The sequence below is a fragment of the Sinocyclocheilus grahami genome, unplaced genomic scaffold (genome assembly GCF_001515645.1).
Source record: "Sinocyclocheilus grahami isolate Dianchi unplaced genomic scaffold, SAMN03320097.WGS_v1.1 scaffold311.1, whole genome shotgun sequence".
Lineage (NCBI taxonomy): Eukaryota > Metazoa > Chordata > Actinopteri > Cypriniformes > Cyprinidae > Sinocyclocheilus > Sinocyclocheilus grahami.
This window is the reverse complement of record NW_015505490.1, coordinates 904,839-932,407: the sequence shown is the minus strand read 5'-3', so window position 1 is coordinate 932,407 and position 27,569 is coordinate 904,839. Positions and strand designations below refer to the sequence as shown.

Sequence of the window (27,569 nt, the reverse complement as noted above, 5' to 3'; positions counted from 1 at the left end):
GCAGTTCATTCCAGGCAGAGGTGAAACAATGCATCACATCTTGTTTGGAGCGCTCAGTATAGTGTCAACGTAAAGGGTCGTTCATTCACATAGAGATTTGCAAATCATTAATTTTCAAAAGGAGTCTTGGTTTTCAGCAACATGAGTGACAATGAATGCTGGTGATGTGGGCTTGACCAGTGATACAACAAAAATGTATAAATGAGCAGTGATGTGACAACTACCAACTGGAGTAAAAATTAAAATGCATGTAATTCAATTTCCTGTAAGATGCTTTAAGGTGCAGTATGTAATATTGACAGCTAGCGGTTGAAATGGTTACTGCAGTCCAAATTCAAAATACGGTTTCAATTGAAGGTGACAAACCTTAAAGGGTTCATATGATGCTATTTTAAAGATCATTATTTGGTGTAACAGAATATGTTGACATGCTTTAATGAGAAACTTATTTTATATTTAAAATATCTTACTGACCCCAAACTTTCGAACAGTATTGCATATATTAATATTTAATTGTTTTAAAGTATTTACTTAAAATTTGCCAGATACATACAGCTTTAAAAAATGCAATCAGAAACCTTTCCCTCAAAATCCCTTCACAACCAAAGACAGTAGAAGCATCTGAGACGCATGTTATTACTGGGTGTGAACAGGCCCATAAAGCCCAATATCACACCCCCATTGGACTGTGTGTTGTGTTTTCACCCTCATGTGCCCATATTTGGTCATTCCTGTTCCTGTCCTCGTTGTGTCTTTATTAGTTAACCTCCTTTCACCTGTGTCTAGTTAATTAGTCATTAGCTCCTCTTCCGTTTGTATAAATTCCCTTCCTTTAGTTCTCTGAGTTGTTGGTTATTGTATGTGGTTACCCTTCGTGTGTGGATAGTCCCTTCATCTTCCCCGTGGATTTATTTAAAAATAATTAAGATTATCGTCGTCATACGCTCTTTTGTTTTCCTTCCAGCACGTAAGTGTGACAGAATAACCGACCTCAAGTAAATAAGCGGTGCCCCTTCTCTCCAGTTTTTTTTTCTCTCGTTTTTGTCAGTTTTTATTTGTTATGGATACTTCCAGCACGTAAGCGCGACACCCATATGCTTCAACCACTGAGACATTTGTTTTGTAGTTGTAACTTATTTATTTATATATATTTGTGTGTTTTGTGACTTATGTCTCAGCTCAAAAAATTTACAAATTGAAGAAACCATTTAAGCAGACAAAGAAACAGTTAGTTGCATTGGAGGCAGCAATTATTTCCCAGTCTTGCAAGTACTGACCAGCTTTCTCAAGTGAGAAGCCAATTATGTTTTGCCTTGGCACTGCCTTATGAGGTGTTGCCATTACTAGCTAACAATGCGTTTTCGAAAGTTATATTCAATAATGACATTTACACAGAGCAGATCGTAGTAGTTATAGCAGTTCATTCCAGGCAGAGGTGAAACAATGCATCACATCTTGTTTGGAGCGCTCAGTATAGTGTCAACGTAAAGGGTCGTTCATTCACATAGAGATTTGCAAATCATTAATTTTCAAAAGGAGTCTTGGTTTTCAGCAACATGAGTGACAATGAATGCTGGTGATGTGGGCTTGACCAGTGATACAACAAAAATGTATAAATGAGCAGTGATGTGACAACTACCAACTGGAGTAAAAATTAAAATGCATGTAATTCAATTTCCTGTAAGATGCTTTAAGGTGCAGTATGTAATATTGACAGCTAGCGGTTGAAATGGTTACTGCAGTCCAAATTCAAAATACGGTTTCAATTGAAGGTGACAAACCTTAAAGGGTTCATATGATGCTATTTTAAAGATCATTATTTGGTGTAACAGAATATGTTGACATGCTTTAATGTTCAAAAAACAAATTTTTCAAATACTGTATATTATTGTAGGTCCTCTATGCCCCGCCTCTCTCAAACGCGTCATTTTCAACACAGCCCCCTCCTTTGACAAGCGCAGTCTGCTCTGATTGGCCAGCTGACCCAGTGCATTGTGATTGGCCGAACACCACAAGCACGCGTCGGAAATGTAACACCCCTTACCATAATCGCGAGCTTCAGCTTTTAAAGTAAATATCAAGACAGTTAATAATGTTGTTAGTTTTACCATCAGTTCAAGCCCGAAAGGGCAACAGAGTCGCGTGACAGACACAGTGATGATGCAGTACACAAGCCGCGGTTCAGACAGCTGACGTGCTATGATTTCTGACAGACAGTTCACTCTCCTGTGATGTGACCCTGTTCCCCTCTCACACACACACACGACGCGCTACTCTGCGCTGCGCAAAACTCTGCATTTGAACAGTCAATAGCAAGAGTCCTCCCTCTCTTCCATTGTTTCCTCTCCACTGTGCCTGCAGTTTACAAAGTAATCTGCTCCTGAGCAGACAAGCATCAGTGAGGCTTATCTGGAGCTTTCAGGTGCGCAGGATAGAAGTGAAGACGGAGGGAAACTGTGGCAGTGAGGGAGACGATGGTCCCAAATACACACACAAACCTGTGTTTATTGAATCAGCGCAGCTAGGAGCCGCATGAAAACAGTACAAAACAGGATCAGGCCAGTGTGGAGAAGCCACAGAGAAGGAGATACGACTGCTCAGAAACGGGTGATTGTCAGCCGTAAATTCACTATTTCTGATTCATTAACGACACAGAACCTGCTTACAGCAGGTATTAGGATTTATTTCTGGCAATCTGATGGCAAGGACAGCACTAAAAAGTTTTTTATAACAGTTTGTGATTGATTTGGGCTGGGAGAAAAAAAGCAATATTTTCCAGCAATATTTCTTCAACAATACTCAATGTATTCTACCATTCTAATATTTGGAGGTTTTTTTATGATACTTTTTCTTTCAGCAAGGACGCATTAAATTGATCAAAAGTGACAGTAAAAACATTTATAATGTTCTTTTTGAAATGCTGTTCTTTTGAACTTTTTATTCATTAAATAATCCTGAAATACTTCTTGAGCATTAAATCAGAATATTAGAATGACTTCTGAAGAATCAATGTGACACTGAAGACTGGAGTAATGGCTGTCATAAAGTCAGCTTTGCCATCACAGAAAAACACTATTTTACAATTAATTCAAATAGAAAGCACTTATTTTAAATTCTAATAATATTTCACAATATTACTATATTTACTGTATTATTAATCAAATAAATGCAGCCGTAGTGAACATAAGAAACTTATTTTATATTTAAAATATCTTACTGACCCCAAACTTTCGAACAGTATTGCATATATTAATATTTAATTGTTTTAAAGTATTTACTTAAAATTTGCCAGATACATACAGCTTTAAAAAATGCAATCAGAAACCTTTCCCTCAAAATCCCTTCACAACCAAAGACAGTAGAAGCATCTGAGACGCATGTTATTACTGGGTGTGAACAGGCCCATAAAGCCCAATATCACACCCCCATTGGACTGTGTGTTGTGTTTTCACCCTCATGTGCCCATATTTGGTCATTCCTGTTCCTGTCCTCGTTGTGTCTTTATTAGTTAACCTCCTTTCACCTGTGTCTAGTTAATTAGTCATTAGCTCCTCTTCCGTTTGTATAAATTCCCTTCCTTTAGTTCTCTGAGTTGTTGGTTATTGTATGTGGTTACCCTTCGTGTGTGGATAGTCCCTTCATCTTCCCCGTGGATTTATTTAAAAATAATTAAGATTATCGTCGTCATACGCTCTTTTGTTTTCCTTCCAGCACGTAAGTGTGACAGAATAACCGACCTCAAGTAAATAAGCGGTGCCCCTTCTCTCCAGTTTTTTTTTCTCTCGTTTTTGTCAGTTTTTATTTGTTATGGATACTTCCAGCACGTAAGCGCGACACCCATATGCTTCAACCACTGAGACATTTGTTTTGTAGTTGTAACTTATTTATTTATATATATTTGTGTGTTTTGTGACTTATGTCTCAGCTCAAAAAATTTACAAATTGAAGAAACCATTTAAGCAGACAAAGAAACAGTTAGTTGCATTGGAGGCAGCAATTATTTCCCAGTCTTGCAAGTACTGACCAGCTTTCTCAAGTGAGAAGCCAATTATGTTTTGCCTTGGCACTGCCTTATGAGGTGTTGCCATTACTAGCTAACGATGCGTTTTCGAAAGTTATATTCAATAATGACATTTACACAGAGCAGATCGTAGTAGTTATAGCAGTTCATTCCAGGCAGAGGTGAAACAATGCATCACATCTTGTTTGGAGCGCTCAGTATAGTGTCAACTTAAAGGGTCGTTCATTCACATAGAGATTTGCAAATCATTAATTTTCAAAAGGAGTCTTGGTTTTCAGCAACATGAGTGACAATGAATGCTGGTGATGTGGGCTTGACCAGTGATACAACAAAAATGTATAAATGAGCAGTGATGTGACAACTACCAACTGGAGTAAAAATTAAAATGCATGTAATTCAATTTCCTGTAAGATGCTTTAAGGTGCAGTATGTAATATTGACAGCTAGCGGTTGAAATGGTTACTGCAGTCCAAATTCAAAATACGGTTTCAATTGAAGGTGACAAACCTTAAAGGGTTCATATGATGCTATTTTAAAGATCATTATTTGGTGTAACAGAATATGTTGACATGCTTTAATGTTCAAAAAACAAATTTTTCAAATACTGTATATTATTGTAGGTCCTCTATGCCCCGCCTCTCTCAAACGCGTCATTTTCAACACAGCCCCCTCCTTTGACAAGCGCAGTCTGCTCTGATTGGCCAGCTGACCCAGTGCATTGTGATTGGCCGAACACCACAAGCACGCGTCGGAAATGTAACACCCCTTACCATAATCGCGAGCTTCAGCTTTTAAAGTAAATATCAAGACAGTTAATAATGTTGTTAGTTTTACCATCAGTTCAAGCCCGAAAGGGCAACAGAGTCGCGTGACAGACACAGTGATGATGCAGTACACAAGCCGCAGAATTTTTATAGAAAGTCGGAAATTTCCCTTTTTTTTTTTTTTTTTAGAAATGGCCTTTGTGCACAGCCAGCCTTGTACTCTTCTTCTAGGTTCAAAAAAACTGTCATCCATAAAATGCGTTGAACAAATTCAAACATCTGGGTTGTGCTGTTCTGTTGTAAATAAATATTAATCAATGATTCCTAATTGCATCTACTTCCGGAAGGCCAAATAAAGTGCTTTTGCTTTCGCACTGAATCACACAGCGTCTCACTGACATCAACACGACTGCTGTTCGTGAAACCACGCCTTCTTTCTTTGCGTGCACATTTGGGTGGCATTATGCTAATATTTCCACATAGTGACGTAGACATGTGGGGGCGTGTTAGAACGAGCCATTTTAGGTAGGCGTGGCAGAGTCTTAACTTTGATAAAGCTAAATATTTGTTACCGATTCCTAATTGCATCTACTTCCGGAAGGCCAGTGCTTTTGCTTTCGCACTGAAACACAGCGTCTCCCTGACATGGCTTCATCAACACGACTGCTGTTCGTGAAACCACGCCTTCTTTCTTTGCGTGCACATTTGGGTGGCATTATGCTAATATTTCCACATAGTGACGTAGACATGTGGGGGCGTGTTAGAACGAGCCATTTTAGGTAGGCGTGGCTGACTCTTAACTTTTATAAAGAATATCTCTTTGGATTTGAGACTTTAGTCTTTGCAACTTTACAGATCTTCTTTATGCACCAAGAGCTTGTAACATTCCAAAGAGAAAGGAAAACTTGAAATTGCATCATATGACCCCTTTAAACACTGTAAGTTGATGAGTTGATTTTTCCTCGTTTTAATATGCCTCTGGTCTTGGAGCTTTTTAGATGGATGATGAGGCTTTTTAGGTCAGGTAGAATCTGCGATCTCTGACCTAATTAGTTTGCTGGCCTCCAATGGCTGCGATATGCTGTTTTCCACTCTCTGGCAACCTGGGGTGTCGAAATACTATTGGTTAAACTGTCAGTGGGCGGAATCACACCGACCAAAACAAAAACAGACATTCCGACACAGAATGCACATTTTCAAAGTAGAATAACTTTTTTTCGGAGAAACATGTGAACTTGGCATGTTTCCTAAATATCTTCAAATGTATTATGGCGTTTTTATGCTTTAGTACAGTCAAAAAAAATTTACATAGCACCTTTGAAGGATTAGTTCACCCAAATATGAATATGTACTCACCTTTAGGCCATCCAAGATGTAGATGAGATGTTCATTCAGATGTAGATGAGATATCATTCACCAGAGATTTTTATAATTAATAATCGATTCGATTGGGCCAGGTTTGGTGTCTCTTAAGTGTCTCCAAACCGGCTCTGTTTCTGCCAACTTTAAAGTCGCTACGGTCACTCCTCTGCTCAAGACGCCTTCACTGGATCCTTCAGTCCTAAAACATTTTTATCCCCTTTTTCTGTTTTACTTTTCATTTCAAAAGTTTTGGAGAAAATTGTGCTGAATCAACTTCAACATTTTCTGACTAGTAATTGTATTTATGAGGTTTTTCAATCTGGTTTTAAGTCTGCTCACAGCACTGAGTCCGCCCTTTTGAGAGTGTTAAATGATATTTACCTCTCTACTGATTCCGGAGACTCGGTGGTTCTTATTCTTTTAGATCTATCTATCTATCTGCTTTTGATACCATAGACCACTCCTCACTATTATCTAGATTAGAGTCTTGGGTAGGTCTAAAAGCAAACATTCTGAAATGGTTTCAGTCATACCTGTCTGACAGAAAGTTTTTAGTGAAGTTGGGTAATTTTTCCTCTTCCCCTGCTCCTCTGACCTGTGGCCTTCCACAAGGCTCTATTTTAGCTCCCTCGCTATTCTCTCTTTACATGTAACCTCTGGGCTCTATTCTACAAAAACATGGTGTGTCTTTTAATTTCTACGCAGATGACACTGAAATCTATTTACCAATCAAGAAAAACAATTCCACTGTGATTACTTCTCTTCTGAAATGTTTAGAGGAGGTTAAATCATGACTAGCCCAAAATGTCCTCTTCCTAAATGAAGACAAGACCGAGGTAATTGTTTTCGGTCCAAATGATAACTCTCAGAGTATAAGCCCTGAGTTAGAAAGTTTATCCGTTTTTAGATCCTCGCGGGTGCGGAACCTAGGTATTCTAGTCGACCAGCATTTAAAATTTGATAAACATATTTCTTCTGTCATTGGGTCCAGGTTCTATCAGCTTCGTTTACTGTGTAAAATTAAACATTTTCTCACTCCAAAAACTTTAGAAATGGCTGTTCATGCGTTCGTTATGTCTCCTCTAGATTACTGCAATTATTTATATTGCGGTATATCTAAATCTCAAATTGCGCGTCTTCAGCTTGTCCAAAATGCTGCGGCCAGACTTCTTTCAAAGTGTCGTAAACATGAACACATCACTCCAATTCTTAGATCTCTACACTGGTTGTTGGTTTGTCAGAGAATAGACTTTAAAATTCTCCTCTTTGTATACAAATCCCTACATAACCAAGCTCCTGTTTATCTATCTGACCTTCTTTACTTCTATACTCCATCTAGAAGCCTACGATCCTGTGACCAGGCCTTGTTGGTGGTCCCTCACGTTAGGCTTAAGCGTAGAGGGGAGCGTGCATTTGCAGTGGCAGGGCCACGACTCTGGAATACCCTACCTTTAGAGATTAGAATGGCCCCTTCTTTGTCTGTTTTTAAGTCCTTGCTAAAAACTTATGTTTTCCTTAGTGTATTGACTACCATGATATGGTAATTTTTAAGAGAAGTTTGTTCTCTGTGTATGTGGTAAAATTGTTGCTCTTCTGGAAAGCACTTTGGTCAGCCTGGTGGCTGTTGTATAGGTGTTCTACAAATAAAATGAACTTGAACTTGAACATGAGGTTGTTTCTTTATCAAAACAGAAATTTAGCATTACATCACTTGCCCACCAATGGATCCTCTGCAGTGAATGGGTGCCGTTGGAATAAGAGTCCAAACAGCTGATTAAAACATCACAATAATCCACAAGTAATACATAAAATTCCTGTCCTCGATTAACGCCTTGTGAAGTAAAAACCTGTTTATAAAAAAACAAATTTTCATTTCTGGGTGAACTTTTCACTTAAAAGGATCATTTTAAAATGTAATACGATAGGATTTTGTCTTATTTTTTTAAAGGGAGTGTTCAACCATAAGTGAAAATTCTATCATCATTTATTCATCCTCATGTCATTACAAACCCATATGACTTTCTTCTGTGGAACATAAAAAAAGATATTTTGAGAAATGTGTTGTTCGTTTTCTTCCATACAATGAAAGTCAATGGTTTCCAACATTCTTCTAAATATCTTTTCTTTTGTTCAACGGAAAACAATGTCAACAACATGAGGTGAGTAAATGATGACTGAATTTAAATTTTTGGGTGAACAACCTCTTTAAAAAAACACTAAGACAAAATTCAATCGTTTAATATCAAAACAATAATTGTATTGTAAACCGAACAAACACTTTTTTTTACCAATGAAAAAGATCAGTTGTGCAGCATAATAACATTCAACCATAAAGCTGTAGGAACAGCTTCTATCGACCAAGAACATGGCCACGCCGTGTCCTCCAGTGATACAATAACATGCCACATACAAGCTCTCTGGACTTCTCTCTCTTTACTGAGCGCAGCGGGACGTGCGTAAGGCCGCGGAATGATCCCGCCCCTTCTCTCATATTCCCTCTGTGAGCCTCCATTTTCCAATAAATCGCTGTCTAGTCTTATAACACCCTTTGTATAACACCAACAATCTCCTCACTTCATTTTCAGGCCTCTGAAATATAATTGAAAAATAGGAGACACAAATCAAGTGGCTGACAGCAATATACGTCAAAAAATATGTCAAAAACCGGCTGCCATGGTTACTGGAGAACTTTGTGACTCAAGGCAGCATTGTTCTCTCTCTTCTTCTTTCACCTCAAGCAATAAATCTGTGCTACATTTATAATCACAATAATTTTGGCCAGCTCATATGGTTCTGTGTGCACAACATGGCAGGTTTCCAAACAAACAGCAAAGTGCTGAAGCGGACAAGCATTGTTTGCAGTCCATCATTGTTTTCCGAGCCTTGAAAAATTCTGTCTGCAATACATTTAAGCACATCAAACAGTCCTTCACCTCTCCGTTACATTCATAAATATTTAACAGACAGTAATAGCCATCCATGGTGCATTTAAGACAAACACTACACACTACGGTGGGCCTGTGGTGCTCTGATTGGAAGGAGCGGAGTGGAAGCTCATTACTACACATCTCATACCTTTGATCTCCGGAGGCGTGAAGCTCTAATCCATCTTGAGGCGCAGGAAGTTGCTGGTCTAGTAGTGGGCACTCAGCTCCGGAGCAGCACTCTACATCAGAGTCCCGTCCACTCGTCACCTAAACCCACCGTATGAAACGCTGGGGAACCGACCTGTTGGAGGAGACAGGGAGTCAGGTGTATATGCCAATGCATCTAAAGTATCTACTGTATCTCAACAAAAGTAAAAAAAAAATAGTTCAACAAAAAAAAAGAAAATATTAATATTTACTTTTTTGCATGTTGTTTCCAAAACCATACACTTCCGGTCAAAGGTTTGGAATAACGAAAAGTTTGGAAGATTTTTTTAAGTCTCTTATGCTGAACAATGCTGCATTTATTTGATCAAAAATATAGTAAAAACATATTATTACACACCAGCATATTAGAATGATTTTTGAAGGATGTGCCAAAACAATTGGAGTATAATAAATTATAAAAATATACTTTTATTTATTATACTTATGTATAACAATAAATTATACATAAGTTATATAAATGTATTGGTCAAATATTTTATAAAATTAAGTAATAAAAAGCAGATATATTGTAAAAAAAAAAAACGAAACAAAGAAACAAATACTGCAAAAAATATATTTAAGATATACAGATTTATATATATATATATATAATAAATAAATACTTTTATTCAGCAAGGATTTGTTAAATTGATAAAAAAAAGTGATAATAAAGACTTATATTGTTAGAAAACTATTTATTCTATTTTGAATAAATGCAATTCTAACTTAACTTTTTATTCATTTAAGAATCCTGAAAAAACATATCACAGGTTACACATTTAAAAAAAAAAATTAAACAGAACATAACATAACATATGGCTGATGAAATTTCAGCTTTGCCATCATAGAATTAGTATATCTTACTGTAAAGTATATTAAAACCTAAAACTGTTATTTTAATTGGAATAATATTTCACAGCATTGCTGTTTTTAATGAACTTTTGATTAAATAAATGAGACTTCTTTAAAAAACATTAAAAATCTTACTGATCCCAGACGTTTGTACGGCATTGTATGTATACACACACCAGCCAGGCTTATTATCCACTTTTATGCAAATTTTTGAAGTAAAAAAGAATTTTAGGCTTAAACTATTCACCAAAAACTAGCTTTTCTTATAAGATTTTTTAACTATACTAACTATAGATATATACCATACTACATGTTACTGATTACCATATTATTAAGACAGTACTTCAAGATACTTCAAATAATTCTGGTGCAATTTTTTTTTAGCATTACTCTACACTGAAATCACAAACTCTCATTAAAACTAAAAAAAAGACTTCCATCTGATAATTTCATTTATAAACCACCATATATATCCTCAAGTACTGTCTTTAATCTTTCACATTTTGTCAGGTCTCCAAGGAGAATCCTAATTGTCCTCCCAAAAACAGCAAAAAAAGTTTTTCCTGCCAAAAAAGTTCTAATTTGTCTTTACGTAACTGCAAAAAGATCAGAGGTGCAGATCTATTCAGAAGTTTCGCAGACAACGCACACAATCCAATACATCAAATGAAAATTTCCTCACATGAAAACAGTTTAAGGAGATTGAAGGCATAAAGCATGTTTTTTCTCCCCAGGCAGGAGTGAGACAGTGACACAGTTTGACTATGTGCTCAGTACTCCCACAGTGCCACCTTCCCACTCAGCAATGTAGACAACTGCACTGGGGACTGACTCTCTCTCTCCTCTCTCTCTTCATCTCACTTCCTCTATACCCCGAACCACCAGCAGAAACACATCAGAGTAAATGAAGCATCCCAACAGGCCCTGCACTCACAAAAGATAAAAAGTTATGCCAATGGCTGAGAGGCTGGAGAGGAGAAAGCCATGTGGGATGATGGGAAAACAGACCATATAACACAACACTATAGAAGTAATGAAGCTGTGATATATTCAAGGAGGACGAAAATTCATGTCCACGCCACCTTGGGGGAGAATCTTCTGGCTGCGTGGGACCATCAAGAATTTATTCAGTGGCTTTAGAGTGAATAAGCTGGGATGTTTATTTTGCTAGTCCATTTAGTCAGATCAGTAAATGAAGAGATTTCATTTCATAAATCAAATGGCTTCCATTCAATTGGCTTTTTTGATGCCAAGTGGTCTTGATAAATTAAGGAAAGCTGTATGAATATACTTTGACAGGCATAAATGGTGCTTTGAAAGGAAAGTGTCTGAGGTTTGGAGATGAAATCAGCTCTCGTTCTTTTTGGCAGGTTCTGGAGATGTGAGGTCTGATTGAAGGGCTTCAGAAACACTCATGAAATATCTTGGGGGCGGGATGGGGAAGCTGTATTATCCACCTAAGAACATGTCATTCACTAGCTGTCTGACTAGTAAACATTTTGTTTCCCAAATCAAACCTTTTCAGTTTACAGATATGTTCATTAGGCTTCAGAAGCAAACTCATATGAAGGCAATTAAGGTAATAGCTGTAATGGGGAAAAATCCTGGCTTGTTGTCGTGATGAATAATACATTGGTATTCATGCTGTTGTTCCACTTGAGAGGGATTTAGAGCAGATTAAAGTTAATCTAACAGATCACATTTGCCTGTTCCTTACCAAACATGCAGAACGCATTAGCATTGTCTCAATGAAAGCAGCTATTTCTGATTAGACAAAATTAAACGCGGCTTTATTTGACACATACTTTCTGATGATGTGATTTGGTGAATGTACCACTACTCGAATGACTGTACAACATGTTTTAACGCAGTGGTTCTCTACTGGTTCTGCTTTAGGAAGGTTTTACATTGAACGACAAGTGGTAACTATACATTGTACCAAAATTGTATATCATACAAAAGACAAAAATGTCATTATAGTATTAATATTAACATCAACTGCATACTACCAACACACACAATTATGAAACTGACCAAAAGTGACAGTAAAGAAGTATAATGTTACTAAAGATACTGTATATATTTTGAATAAATATTGTTCTTTTGAACTTTTTATCCATCAAATAATTCTATACATCACAGTTTTACAAAACATATTAAGCAGCAAAACTGTTTTCAACATTGATAATAAGAAATGTTTCTTGAGCACCAAATTAGCATTTTCGAATGATTTCTGAAGGATCATGTGATGATCTAATCATGGAGTAATGACTAATGAATGAGTAATTGGCCATCACAGAAATCAATTATATTTTAAAATATATTAAAATAGGAAACAGTTATTTCAAACTGTAGTAATATTTGTACAAAGACACGCTGCATATATTGAATACATGCAGTTTTTGTTTTGGTTGTGTAGGAATATGAAGGAAAACACAGTTTTACTACTTTTCTACTTTGGAAAGTCTTCTGAAAACCACCAAGAACCCCTTCAAAAGTTACAGGTGAATATCACAGTAAACAAACAAAGAAAAAACAAGAGCCTTTGCAGACACAGTAGTAACATAAAAATGCAAATACATTATAATGATGTCTTTGCATGTTTAATGCCCACCAGTAATACTAATGAATGCACAGTCAAAAATAATTGCTACATCTGTAATCTCACACTCCATCTTCTAATGAGATTCCCTGCAGACACAGGTGTTCATTCACACAGTTATAGCAGGGTTTAACATGGAGACACATCCGCTGGGTCTCAACATTTAGGTTTTTGCCTCACGGCTGGCATGTTTAGATTTTGCCTCATTCACAGTTGTCAAAAACAGTACTGACATCTTACTTTAGCCAGGCAATTAAGGCTTTTCCTCCAACACACGTACACACTTCCACAGACATGGGGAAAAAATAAAGCAAAAAATAAATAAAATTTAGCAGCATGTAAAATTGATTAAATACTTTTGAAGCTGTGGCCTAGCGGTCTACATCAGAGGTTTTCAAACTTGATACTAAGGACCCCCAAATGTGATGATTTCCTTGCGATGGACCCAGAGGCCAGTTGCATAAACAATCTATATATTAAGACTGTGTCTTAAGAACTAGTTTGACCAAGTAGCAGTTAACCAAATGGTAAACAGACTTACTTTTCATATAAGAATTACACCAGTCTACCTTTTTATGTAACTGATTTTACAAAGTTATGACCAGCCTTAAAGAAAAAAAAATTAGATGACTAACTTTTAAGACTAGTCTAATCAGTTTATGCAACCGGCCCCAGGTCCTAAAATATAAAGGAAGCTAAAGTCAGTATAATAATAATATAAAGATAAAATATATCACTGGATTGTACTAAAGCCAAAATAAATTATTCAAATGTTTTCTGGAAAATAATTTTATATATTATGTCAAATATTAAAGTTAAGTACTGTAAATGTGCAACACCTGATGAAAATAATCGGTAACACTTTAAAATTATGTTCCATTTGTTTCCATTAGTTAACTACATTATTTAACATAAACAGCATTTAAAGCATTTATTAATCTTAGTTAATATTAATTCCAACATTTACTAATGCATTGTTAAAATCAAAAGTTGTATCTATTTATGTTATTTAATAGACCTGGCATAACATGGACTAACAATAAACGGTTGTATTTTCATTAACTAATGTTAACAAAGATTAATTAATACTGTAAGAAATGTTTTGCTCATTGTTAGTTAATGCATTATATATATATATATATATACAGTATATACAGTGGGTACGGAAAATATTCAGACCCCCTTAAATTTTTCACTCTTTGTTATATTGCAGCCATTTGCTAAAATCATTTAAGTAAATTTTTTTTCCTCATTAATGTACACACAGCACCCCATATTGACAGAAAAACACAGAATTGTTGACATTTTTGCAGATTTATTAAAAAAGAAAAACTGAAATATCACATGGTCCTAAGTATTCAGACCCTTTGCTCAGTATTTAGTAGAAGCACCCTTTTGATCGAATACAGCGCGCTCTCTCATGAGAGGCAGCATCCTGCATGTCTAATGAGCACTAGTGAACAAATAAACATATGGAGTGGATAATGAGGACATCAGTGTTTATAACACCAAGCAGTCCAATCTCACACGCTCTAAAAGTGTTGGCATATTTATGGATATTTAACATGGTTTATACTCTATACTGTATTGTCGTCTTACCCTTTGTGTAAAAACTGATCTCTTTTTATCAACGTTTACCCATTACCCAGTGTATACACTGCGGTTTGGAATAATTAAGATTTTTTAGGTTTTTGAAAGAAGTCTCTTATGCTCACCAAGGCTGCATTTCTTTGATCAAAATGTAAAAACAGCAATATTGTAAAATATTATTACAACTGAAAAGAACTGTTTTTTATTTTAACATAATTTTAAATGTCATGCATCCCTGTGATGGCTAAGCTGAATTGTCAGCAGCCATTACGCCAGTCTTCAATGTCACATGATCCTTCAGAAATCATTCTAATATGTTGATTTGATGCTCAGTTATTATTCATTATTATTGGTGCTCAAATAGTTCTTATTAATGTTGTTGTTAAAGAGTTTTTGCTGCCAAATATATTTTTGGAAAACTGTGATACTTTGTTAGTATTCATGTGATACTGAAGACTGGAGATATGGCTGATGAAATTTCAGCTTTGCCATCATAGAATTAGTATATCTTACTGTAAAGTATATTAAAACCTAAAACTGTTATTTTAATTGGAATAATATTTCACAGCATTGCTGTTTTTAATGAACTTTTGATAAAATAAATGAGACTTCTTTAAAAAACATTAAAAATCTTACTGATCCCAGACGTTTGTACGGCATTGTATGTATACACACACCAGCCAGGCTTATTATCCACTTTTATGCAAATTTTTGAAGTAAAAAAGAATTTTAGGCTTAAACTATTCACCAAAAACTAGCTTTTCTTATAAGATTTTTTAACTATACTAACTATAGATATATACCATACTACATGTTACTGATTACCATATTATTAAGACAGTACTTCAAGATACTTCAAATAATTCTGGTGCAATTTTTTTTTAGCATTACTCTACACTGAAATCACAAACTCTCATTAAAACTAAAAAAAAGACTTCCATCTGATAATTTCATTTATAAACCACCATATATATCCTCAAGTACTGTCTTTAATCTTTCACATTTTGTCAGGTCTCCAAGGAGAATCCTAATTGTCCTCCCAAAAACAGCAAAAAAAGTTTTTCCTGCCAAAAAAGTTCTAATTTGTCTTTACGTAACTGCAAAAAGATCAGAGGTGCAGATCTATTCAGAAGTTTCGCAGACAACGCACACAATCCAATACATCAAATGAAAATTTCCTCACATGAAAACAGTTTAAGGAGATTGAAGGCATAAAGCATGTTTTTTCTCCCCAGGCAGGAGTGAGACAGTGACACAGTTTGACTATGTGCTCAGTACTCCCACAGTGCCACCTTCCCACTCAGCAATGTAGACAACTGCACTGGGGACTGACTCTCTCTCTCCTCTCTCTCTTCATCTCACTTCCTCTATACCTCGAACCACCAGCAGAAACACATCAGAGTAAATGAAGCATCCCAACAGGCCCTGCACTCACAAAAGATAAAAAGTTATGCCAATGGCTGAGAGGCTGGAGAGGAGAAAGCCATGTGGGATGATGGGAAAACAGACCATATAACACAACACTATAGAAGTAATGAAGCTGTGATATATTCAAGGAGGACGAAAATTCATGTCCACGCCACCTTGGGGGAGAATCTTCTGGCTGCGTGGGACCATCAAGAATTTATTCAGTGGCTTTAGAGTGAATAAGCTGGGATGTTTATTTTGCTAGTCCATTTAGTCAGATCAGTAAATGAAGAGATTTCATTTCATAAATCAAATGGCTTCCATTCAATTGGCTTTTTTGATGCCAAGTGGTCTTGATAAATTAAGGAAAGCTGTATGAATATACTTTGACAGGCATAAATGGTGCTTTGAAAGGAAAGTGTCTGAGGTTTGGAGATGAAATCAGCTCTCGTTCTTTTTGGCAGGTTCTGGAGATGTGAGGTCTGATTGAAGGGCTTCAGAAACACTCATGAAATATCTTGGGGGCGGGATGGGGAAGCTGTATTATCCACCTAAGAACATGTCATTCACTAGCTGTCTGACTAGTAAACATTTTGTTTCCCAAATCAAACCTTTTCAGTTTACAGATATGTTCATTAGGCTTCAGAAGCAAACTCATATGAAGGCAATTAAGGTAATAGCTGTAATGGGGAAAAATCCTGGCTTGTTGTCGTGATGAATAATACATTGGTATTCATGCTGTTGTTCCACTTGAGAGGGATTTAGAGCAGATTAAAGTTAATCTAACAGATCACATTTGCCTGTTCCTTACCAAACATGCAGAACGCATTAGCATTGTCTCAATGAAAGCAGCTATTTCTGATTAGACAAAATTAAACGCGGCTTTATTTGACACATACTTTCTGATGATGTGATTTGGTGAATGTACCACTACTCGAATGACTGTACAACATGTTTTAACGCAGTGGTTCTCTACTGGTTCTGCTTTAGGAAGGTTTTACATTGAACGACAAGTGGTAACTATACATTGTACCAAAATTGTATATCATACAAAAGACAAAAATGTCATTATAGTATTAATATTAACATCAACTGCATACTACCAACACACACAATTATGAAACTGACCAAAAGTGACAGTAAAGAAGTATAATGTTACTAAAGATACTGTATATATTTTGAATAAATATTGTTCTTTTGAACTTTTTATCCATCAAATAATTCTATACATCACAGTTTTACAAAACATATTAAGCAGCAAAACTGTTTTCAACATTGATAATAATAAGAAATGTTTCTTGAGCACCAAATTAGCATTTTCGAATGATTTCTGAAGGATCATGTGATGATCTAATCATGGAGTAATGACTAATGAATGAGTAATTGGCCATCACAGAAATCAATTATATTTTAAAATATATTAAAATAGGAAACAGTTATTTCAAACTGTAGTAATATTTGTACAAAGACACGCTGCATATATTGAATACATGCAGTTTTTGTTTTGGTTGTGTAGGAATATGAAGGAAAACACAGTTTTACTACTTTTCTACTTTGGAAAGTCTTCTGAAAACCACCAAGAACCCCTTCAAAAGTTACAGGTGAATATCACAGTAAACAAACAAAGAAAAAACAAGAGCCTTTGCAGACACAGTAGTAACATAAAAATGCAAATACATTATAATGATGTCTTTGCATGTTTAATGCCCACCAGTAATACTAATGAATGCACAGTCAAAAATAATTGCTACATCTGTAATCTCACACTCCATCTTCTAATGAGATTCCCTGCAGACACAGGTGTTCATTCACACAGTTATAGCAGGGTTTAACATGGAGACACATCCGCTGGGTCTCAACATTTAGGTTTTTGCCTCACGGCTGGCATGTTTAGATTTTGCCTCATTCACAGTTGTCAAAAACAGTACTGACATCTTACTTTAGCCAGGCAATTAAGGCTTTTCCTCCAACACACGTACACACTTCCACAGACATGGGGAAAAAATAAAGCAAAAAATAAATAAAATTTAGCAGCATGTAAAATTGATTAAATACTTTTGAAGCTGTGGCCTAGCGGTCTACATCAGAGGTTTTCAAACTTGATACTAAGGACCCCCAAATGTGATGATTTCCTTGCGATGGACCCAGAGGCCAGTTGCATAAACAATCTATATATTAAGACTGTGTCTTAAGAACTAGTTTGACCAAGTAGCAGTTAACCAAATGGTAAACAGACTTACTTTTCATATAAGAATTACACCAGTCTACCTTTTTATGTAACTGATTTTACAAAGTTATGACCAGCCTTAAAGAAAAAAAAATTAGATGACTAACTTTTAAGACTAGTCTAATCAGTTTATGCAACCGGCCCCAGGTCCTAAAATATAAAGGAAGCTAAAGTCAGTATAATAATAATATAAAGATAAAATATATCACTGGATTGTACTAAAGCCAAAATAAATTATTCAAATGTTTTCTGGAAAATAATTTTATATATTATGTCAAATATTAAAGTTAAGTACTGTAAATGTGCAACACCTGATGAAAATAATCGGTAACACTTTAAAATTATGTTCCATTTGTTTCCATTAGTTAACTACATTATTTAACATAAACAGCATTTAAAGCATTTATTAATCTTAGTTAATATTAATTCCAACATTTACTAATGCATTGTTAAAATCAAAAGTTGTATCTATTTATGTTATTTAATAGACCTGGCATAACATGGACTAACAATAAACGGTTGTATTTTCATTAACTAATGTTAACAAAGATTAATTAATACTGTAAGAAATGTTTTGCTCATTGTTAGTTAATGCATTATATATATATATATATATACAGTATATACAGTGGGTACGGAAAATATTCAGACCCCCTTAAATTTTTCACTCTTTGTTATATTGCAGCCATTTGCTAAAATCATTTAAGTAAATTTTTTTTCCTCATTAATGTACACACAGCACCCCATATTGACAGAAAAACACAGAATTGTTGACATTTTTGCAGATTTATTAAAAAAGAAAAACTGAAATATCACATGGTCCTAAGTATTCAGACCCTTTGCTCAGTATTTAGTAGAAGCACCCTTTTGATCGAATACAGCCTACACTTCATCAATGGCATGTAGCCAATTACAAGCTCAGTGTTGACAGGGGTGAGCTGATCTCTTAAAGGGGAAATCTGTTAATCGAGATCAGTGGCTTTTTTATTAATTTTGTTGTCCCGATCGTACACTGGACATCATCTTGTGACCACAAACAGTAAAAAATAGTTTATTGTATAAAGTAAACAAAAATGTCCTTTAAAAATCACATACATTATTAATATGAACAAATGTCTAAATAAATTAATATTTTTCAAGGTTATAATTGATGTTGATTAATTTTAAACTGAAAAAAGAGAGACAAAAACAATTAAAAATAAAAAGTAGTAAAAAAAAGTAGTTTTTTATATAATATTAGTACACAATTATTAGTACAAGTGACAGAGTTTAACTGATGTAGAGTTTATATATATATATATATAGTTAACATACGGAACTTTATTAAAAAGTGTTACCTAACAATTTTTAATTCAACCATAATTTATCTGTAAAAAATATAAGAACACACAAATATATAAATATTAAATTATGTGTATACATATATACACACAGGGTTTAAATTGGGCCAGGGCCGGGCCCCGGCACAGACTCCAGGGCTCGACATTAATGCCAGACAAGCAACATGATTTCCAGTAACCAAAAATAACTATGCAAACGATTTTATTACATTTAGAGTAGGCCTAAGTGGCGAATAGTGAATATAGCTACTCTATATAATGCATCTATTGACGAAATAAGTTTGCGCTGCTGAGGCGAGGCTCCCGCAGCCTCTCCAGGAGAAATCAAAACGCGCAACACTAAGAAACTCAGCCTCCTGAGGTAAAAATTCAAAATGGAAAGTTTTTATATTTAAAATACAGTTAGTTAGGCAACATCACACAATGTTTTCACCATTACGACTGTTTAATAGTTCTATAAACAGTTCAATAAGCAAATACAATAATATTAGGTCAATTACATTTTAGGCGGAAACACAGCTCATCTCACAGCAATCAGATTCATTGCTGCTTGATTCCGTGTTTTGAACGAATCGATTGAGTCAAAGTTTCATTAGCCCATGCATAAACATCTGATGAATCTGCCGTTTGAACGAATCATTTGAATGAACGACTCGCTTGAATGAACGATAATCACATTATTATAATTTAATTCATAGATCAAATGTAAGAATTTGAAATGAAAGTATTAATGAGATTAGTGGGAAAATGCCCTCTATAAAGGTAAAAAAAAGCCCTTGGATAAAAAAACACACAGATTTATATGTCACAGCTGATAGAAAACTGATGAGAATATTGCTTCAGAATAAATCATATTTGCAAAAATACAAAACACACATTCAGACACACACAGTAATATATATATATATATATATATATATATATAAGCTCGATACAATAGAGCCCCCCCACATAACAAATCCCAATATAACCCCTGTATATATATATATATATATGTGTGTGTGTGTCCTGTCTCCTCTCCAAATCCAAAATGAGACATACAAAAATAAATAAATAAATATTGAAAAGTGCGTCACTCTTAGATAAGATAAAACTATGACTTGGTAAAAGCATTTTGCTTCCAACTTCAATTCCACAATACATATCCTACACCTTACACACAACGCATATGCACAATATATGAAATCCGAGTCACATTCAAAGCCTGGATTGATTGTCACTGTTGTGTGGTGGTGTCATCAATCTTCATTGTTAATTCATAGAATGACACAATATAAGCCGGTGGAATGACGGCCAGCACAGGGAGCCCTCCAGTTAGGAAGGAATACAGTTCACTATCAGCCTGAGCCATGACCCCAATTGAAGAGGCATATGCAATGTGCTGTGGGAGGACGGTGGAAAAAGCCAAAGCCAGCTGCAAGGGACCGATAAAGCCATTAGAATTCACAGGCCGTCTTAAAGCCTGTCGTCCTCCGCAGGTGGATGTGACTGAATGTGTTACCTGACACAAAAAGAAGCGAACGCTACAATGCACAAACACAGTCATAAACTTAAACACGGCATGAGAATCGGAAACGGTGATGTCACGGCGGCAAGGCGTGGACCAGGACCGTCTGATGAACTACTGGTTCGATTGGAACAGAGAAGAGAGAGAGAGAAAGAGAGACAGGCAGAGATGGAGAGGTCGGCCAGTTAGCACAGATCAATTTCGAAAAGCAATAGCTCAGCACTTCTGGGCATACACACCTAATTTTGCTGCACGCTGGGAGCATTTGGAACAGCACTTCACCTGACATCTGCAACTTGTCATGACATATTGAATTGTGAAGTAAAATGTCTCAGTCAGTGAAAAACAACGGAATTTTATTCCCATTCTGTCTATAGGCCCATTTGGATGGAACTACTTCTGCCCTATAGGTAAGATTACATTGAATGCACAAAAATGTATTAGAAAAATTAATTCAGCTAACTCGGGGTTCCTCTGTGAAATCTCATCCTGTCTGTGATTGCGAAATATTATTTTTTCACAATGTTTCTCATTTATTTTGACCGCAGCTAAAGCTGAATTTCTTGTTGCGCTGTCTGGTTCTCCTTCATTATGTATATATACCTTTGCCAAGTTTCTAGGTAAAATAACAGCTGGTTCAAGTACTGCTGACATCTCTAATGTAAGGGAAAATGAACTGTCAGTCAGTCATTATCATAAAATAAATTCAGACAGGGTGATCAGGATTTAATTTTTTTCTATAATGATGGGGTGACTGAAAAAGTGGGTCTAGCAACAACGATAGCTAGAACAACAGAACAATAGATAGAATTATATACAGAATGTTATCAAACGGCTAGTTCCGGTCCTTGATTCTGATTGGTTGAGCCGCGTTCGAAGCTGTTGTAAATTACTCTACGAACATACACCTTTGTTTACTTCTGTGTGATGCTCGGCAACCACTTTGCTGGAACCACAACTGTTTCTGAGGAACTACATTGTTTGGTGGAAGAATATTGTTTTTATTTATATCATTACACTTTATTTGCTCTGTTTTATTCTGTGAAACCTTACTACGTATATGGAATAACTGTTTTATAAAAGCAATAAGCCCCGTGAAGCCGTGGTTTACAGTGAATTTATAACAGCTAAGGGACATTGTTTAGCTGTTATAAATTCACTGTAAACCACGGCTTCTTGGGGCTTATTGCTTTAGTAAAACACTAGATAAAAGGAAACAAATGATAGAATGAACGATAAAATGATAGAATAGTAAACAGAACGATTGATTGATATTATGACAATGATATATAGAATGACAGATAGAACGATAGAACAAAAGATAGAACGACTGAAAGAATGATAGAACGAACGACAGAATGAACAATAAATAGAACGACAAGAATAACAGAACGATAAATAGAATGACATACTGTAACAGACAGGTAGATGGATGGATGGATGGAAGTTTAGTTGATGAAATGAATTCATCATTCTCCACTATCTTTGTCCTAACAGGTTAATCAAATCTAAAGATAAATTATACAGTATAGACCTTGGACCAGCATTAATTGTGTCACTCTGTGAAAGCACATCTACATAAAAAAAAAATTACTTGTAAACAAGCCAAAAATTAAAGGAAATGAAGGGCTGAAGGGTCTGGTGCCAGGCAAGAAGAATTAGAAAACACAGTGATTCATCACAGATCTGGAGCAGGAAATGATAAGAATGAAGTGCCTCAGAAAAGGAAGTGCTGTTATCTGACATTGTGAAAGAGAGCGAGAGCGAGGTGTGTGTGCCAGAGCCCTTGCAGAACAGAAGAGTCTCATTTAGGCATCAGTGGTGAATAGCAGTGAACTTCCTCTGGTCTGGAGACTGTGACGTGCCTGGACTCATGAGCAGCCACTTCCTGAAGCCGGGACGTTAAATCAGACACAGGCAGCAGCTGGGCCATCAGCATCAGCCACCTCCAACCACAGGCGCACAACCCTGAGAAAGGCCACATAGGAAAACAGCACCCAAAGTAACACTCCCTAGATCAGTGGTTCACAACTGGTAAGTCTATTCCAACAGAATAGACAGGTCAAGGACAGCAGGGAAAACAAAAAAAAATGCTAAATGCAAATAGTAAAGTGCAACTATTATCATGCAAAGTTAGGACTGCAAAATAAAAAATAGTCCTACCAAAGGGAGGAGAAAATGTCGAAGCCAAAGGCCGTATCGAATTAAACTCTACAATATTCTGGCAATGCAAATGAATCTTTGGAAGAATTAGTCAAATTAGCAAAAGCAACATGGACATGTTCATACAACAATTCAATGGTGTTGTTTTTTTGTTTTGGTTTTTGTTTTTTTGGTACTGTGTTGGTTAACCACTTGAGGTCTAGAAAATGATTCATATTTTCTTATGTTCTTATGATAATTATTTGTATGTATAAATAGCCTATAAAGTAGTTTTTAAGTAGTTATTTTATCAAGCATTAAATTGATCAAAGGTGACAGTTTTTATATTGTTACAAAAGATTTGAAAGAAATGCTGTTCTTTTGAACTTTCTATTCATCAAAGAATCCTGAAAAAAAAGAGATTTCCACAGAAATATTAAGAAACAACTGTTTTCAACATTGATAATAATAGGAAATGTTTAAGGACCAAATCAGCATATTATAATTATTTCTGAAGGATCATGTGACACTAAAGACTGGAGATATGGCGGCTGAAATTCAGCTTTGAATTTAGAATAAATAACATTTCAAACTAGAAAAAAATAAATTTTAAAATATATCAAAAGAAAAAAGTTATTTTAAATATAATATAGATAATTTACTATATTTTTTATCATATAAATGCAGCCGCGGTGAGCAATGTACGATTAACATGTATTATGAATTATTATTATTAATGGCATTACATCTATGCAAACCTTTTTTGCACCCTAAACGGTCACTTCTTATTTTGATCTACACTTTTTTTCTTCACTTAAAACAAAGGGCTGTAAAAAGCAACTTATGAAATCAATGTTGGATATTCAATAACTGATAACCACTTAACTAAAAAAAAAAAAAAAACATATTTCTATTGATATCAAATGTAAAATCTTCAAAAGTTCAAAAACAGCGCTTATTGAAGACGCGCTAAAATGTATAGATTAAAATGTATATATATCTAAATAGAATGGAAGATATAGATTGTACTGCATGTTAGCTTGCTTATTGTGCCCAGGAGCATAATTTATTTAAATCCATATGTCTTACTAACAAGAAACTATGCTTGTTACCACAGGTCGAGAGCTGTAGTTCCTACCACGTAAGTTTGCGACGCTGTTTGCGAATGTTCATTTGAACTATGGTTTCAGAAAACACTGAATCGTTGAACTATGTTGGTAACGACGGAACTTGCGACCATAGTTGGCTAACGATGCTTTTGGGAAACGCACCCCAGATGTCAGGCGTCAACAAAAAACCATTAGGATAACGACAACACAAGATATCTGCATTCTCTGAGACTGTGAGAGTTGTTGTGTACCGTGTCGATACGGTCTTCTTTCAGATGGGCTAACGGCGTTAACTGAAGTCTGTAACACTTTGACCTTCCAGCCTGGGGAACGTTTGAGACATGCACCAGAAAGACAAAGCTCACCAGATGGGTAATTTCAGAAACGTAGGTGTAACAATGCAGCATGTCTAAGGCAGCAAGTGTAGGCGGTGCAGAAATGTGGACATTTACATCTTCAACCTCCAGCAGATGGATTACATGTGGTGATTAGAAGCCTTACGACTGTAGTAAACATCCCATTATGGTTACACGTCAAGCCTAGTTAATTAAACAAATTGTCAATGTTGTGACACTGTTTCTGCTCGCCACATCAAGCATGTCGGTGACACTTTATTTTAAGGACCAATTCTCACTATTAACTAGTTTCTTATTAGCATTCATAAGCAGCAAATTAGAAGTTTATTGAGAGAAAACTCTTAGTTAATAGTGAATATGTGCTCCCTAATCTAAAGTGTTACCAGCACGTCTTCATGTAAATAGATTCGGTCTTAGTCTCTCATAATTCAGCTGGTTTATGCTTCACCAGCCAACAACAGCATCGGCTCCACAGAACTCATTCAGGACATGAGGAGAGCTGATCGAGGTTATCATCATGGCACTCCCGAGGACTCCATACACAGCTCATTTTCACAAGTGCCGCTCAGAAATGCACACACATACTCTAGGTCTCTTTCCAAATAGCTCCATTGGCATGGTTTGGTATGGTTACTACAGCACTTCCAAGCATTGCTGCTTCGATAATTGAGGAAATTCAAATGACTTTCACTAAAACTCCACAGAAAAGATTTGCATTTGAACCTCCTGATGTATAAGTAGAAGCATTTCCATATAATCATTTGGAATGTGTTTGACTGAAAAACCTGAAAAGACATTTTACATTCATTGAGTGATGTCTATTATTAAAACATACCGCGTTACATCATAAAAGTTTAATTTTAGAAACTGTGAATCATGTATCACTAATCCCACTAGCTTTCTTTCTACTCAAAAATACAATTTTGCTCATCTCAAGTGGTATGTGATTGTGTTTTTAATGAATCATGCAAACTGACAAAACACTACCATGATGAATCATACGATTCATATGGTGTCTGAAGATTGACAAATGCAGATAGACAAATATTCATAAGGTGCAGTAAAGCAAAAAACGATTTGCCTTACCATACAAGCAAATATCATGATGAAAGAAGAAGTTGCACCCTGCTAAGATAAAACAAAGACCATCTTCAAGTGCAAAAAACTTTCCAATCCCATCTTTGTGCACACCGGTTGCCACCTTGAAATTGTCAACAACAGGATGAGGCCTGAAAACACATGCCTGACATTAACGTTGAAGTTCACTTTGATTATTTTCTTTATCTTTCCCTGCTCGAGTTGATGTCATTAGACTGTTTCATTAAATTCGCTCTGTGCAGTGAACTCATTCAAACTCATACTGCAGCTCATTACGGGCCGAGGGCTGCATTTGTTCATAAAGAAGCCACATATCTATCATTTACTCTCTGTGCCTCTGTGTGTGTGAGAGACAGAGTGTGTGTGTTGCTTGTAACGGTATATCACATAAGTAAAGTTGTGCTACATCTAGACAGGAAAGCAAATGCACCAGACTCTGACACCGGACAGGACTGATTTCTCATTGGACGGTCCAGATATGCCAACTTGACCGCTGTAATCTAATATCTTGCATGGCCATGCAAAAAAAAATATTCAACCCTATTAACGAATGCATGAAGGTATCCAAAAGACTGTAACTGATTATGATGTAACCAGAAGCCTCAAGAGCAAGCGCGGGACAAGGTTGACACAAATTGACACACCATGGGTGAAAAGGTCGCGCATTAGCTTTCAAGGACAGTCGTCACCAAAGCTATTTCTAATGCTATACTAAACAGTATGCAATGCACATTGCTAACTTGACAAGACAACAACAGATAAAATGAGTTTACAGAGAACTGAATCAGAACAAATATACCTGTGTAACATTTTCATTTAATGCTGTTGACGGCAGAGATGAAAATAAAAGATATTGCCAGTTAAAGGATAAATGTGATATATTCAATTCAAATTCAATTCAAATTTATATGTATATCGCTTTTCACAACACGCTTTTTTACAGAAAATGCATGGATATTGCATGTATAATGCATGTACTGTATATATTGCAACCGACTGTGTAGGAATATTATATTTAAAGTTAAAGAAAAAAAAACTGTTAATTTAACATATACTTAATATATGACAATTAAATAAATAATATACAAATAATTACTTTTTTGGGGAGGGGGGGGTTAAGTACAGTAACTAATGTAACATGTATTTTTTTTATTTAAAGTATCATGTTATAGTATTGTTTTATTCTTTCATTAACAAGTATCAAGTTATGTTAGCAACTTTGTTGCTAATTATTTATATATTATGTAAAGTAACTTTGAGTAGCAATATTATAACATATCTTTTCATAAAAAGTAATTACAGTATGTAACATAATATTGTTAATAACTATAAAAAAGTTGGGTTTTCGGTTGCATTTTCTAGTAAGTAAATAAAATGGAGTTGCTTTACTATTTTGAAAAAATATGAAAAATTACTTACTATTTAAAAAAAATTATTTTAAAAGTAACTGATATTTTAGTCTAAGTTCAACAAATAACATTTTAAAGTAAAGCCATCCAATTACATAAAACACAATTTTACCCGCAACACTGGCGACTGAATGCTGCTTTATTTCCAAGGCTGCTTTTCTTTTCTGCTCACTTTCTCCTCTTCACTCGTCCTCAGGTGTTTTGTCATCTTCCTGTGATGTATGTGTGAAACTATAGCATCTAAGAGCACCTTGACCTTGGACTTGCTCACTCTGTGAGAATAAAAGCATTCTTTCCTTTCTCGAGATCCCAGCCTCCGTGTTCTGACACCCACCATCATGATGCTCCTAGATTACCATGTAACTGCGTAACGCAGAGCCGAAGCAAGGTGAGCCAGGACATATGCATTTCTCAGATAAGCATCTTGTCTGCAAGCAATAGATTGTGTCGCTGACTGTCTTCACTATCTGAGAGCCTGGGACTAATTTGACGGTCTCAATTGTGGATCGTCGGACAGTAATTGATTTTCCCTCTGCTTAATTGGCTGTTTGAATTAGACAATGGCCTGACAAACAAATATTAACCAAAGTTCAAATACTCAGTATTCACTAGAAAGGGTCTGTCATGATGATCGTTAAGTCAACTGCAT

At 35.7% G+C, this 27,569-nt stretch overlaps 1 protein-coding gene across 1 annotated transcript in view; it reads right to left on the bottom strand.

The window, feature by feature from the left end:
• The window catches only part of grik4 (glutamate receptor, ionotropic, kainate 4), a 400,465-nt gene that overhangs the window by 287,496 nt on the left and 85,400 nt on the right, over positions 1 to 27,569 (bottom strand). The window contains exon 2 of the mRNA XM_016293946.1: positions 9,223 to 9,375. The gene's annotated coding sequence lies outside the window, so the exon portion shown is untranslated. The remainder of the gene's footprint in view (positions 1 to 9,222; positions 9,376 to 27,569) is intronic.